Source organism: Schistocerca cancellata, chromosome 12 (genome assembly GCF_023864275.1).
Source record: "Schistocerca cancellata isolate TAMUIC-IGC-003103 chromosome 12, iqSchCanc2.1, whole genome shotgun sequence".
Lineage (NCBI taxonomy): Eukaryota > Metazoa > Arthropoda > Insecta > Orthoptera > Acrididae > Schistocerca > Schistocerca cancellata.
In genome coordinates this window covers 6,895,280-6,896,004 of record NC_064637.1, presented here as the reverse complement: position 1 = coordinate 6,896,004, position 725 = coordinate 6,895,280, and the positions used below count along the sequence as shown (strand labels likewise).

Sequence of the window (725 nt, the reverse complement as noted above, 5' to 3'; positions counted from 1 at the left end):
TACTCGAAAGACAAAGATCCTTAATTTATAAACGGCTGAAGGCCCATGACTTAAAACATATCTAAAATAATTTTTATCAGAAAGAAAGCCCAAGGCTTTATCTTTAGACAATATATTAACCAGCCTGAAGGTCCAAATAATTTAACTCCTGACAAGCAAGAAACTTTTAATTATAAAATGGCTGAAGGCGCATAACTTAAAACATAACTAAAATAATTTTGCAACTTCCTGGCAGATTAAAACTGTCTGCCCGACCGAGACTCGAACTCGGGACCTTTGCCTTTCGCGGGCAAGTGCTCTACCAACTGAGCTACCGAAGCACGACTCACGCCCGGTACTCACAGCTTTACTTCTGCCAGTACCTCGTCTCCTACCTTCCAAACTTTCTAAAATAATTTTATTAGGCAGAAGTCCCAGGACTTTATATTTAAACAATATTTTAATCAGGCTGAAGGCCCAACCAATCTAACACTTGAAAAGCAAGGAACTTTAATTTTAAAGCTGCTGAAAGCCCATGACTTAAAACACCACTAAAAACAATTCAACTTTAATTTAAAACCATCGGCTATGAGCCATACAAATACACAAAACAGCAAATAAGAAAAGGCAGTGCAGCTGACGGCGCTCAGAAGTTTCGGGGGTCGGCCAGCACTTGAAATACTAACTTTCACTCAGGTGAGACAGGCAGTCGGACCAACCATTCTCGATCCGACGACAACCCAACC

At 40.4% G+C, this 725-nt stretch overlaps 1 non-coding gene across 1 annotated transcript; it reads right to left on the bottom strand.

The window, feature by feature from the left end:
* Positions 1-246: 246 nt before the first annotated feature.
* On the bottom strand, positions 247-321 carry Trnas-cga (transfer RNA serine (anticodon CGA)). The gene has a single exon. It is a non-coding gene; the product is annotated as a tRNA-Ser (tRNA).
* Between the last annotated feature and the right edge of the window lie 404 nt (positions 322-725).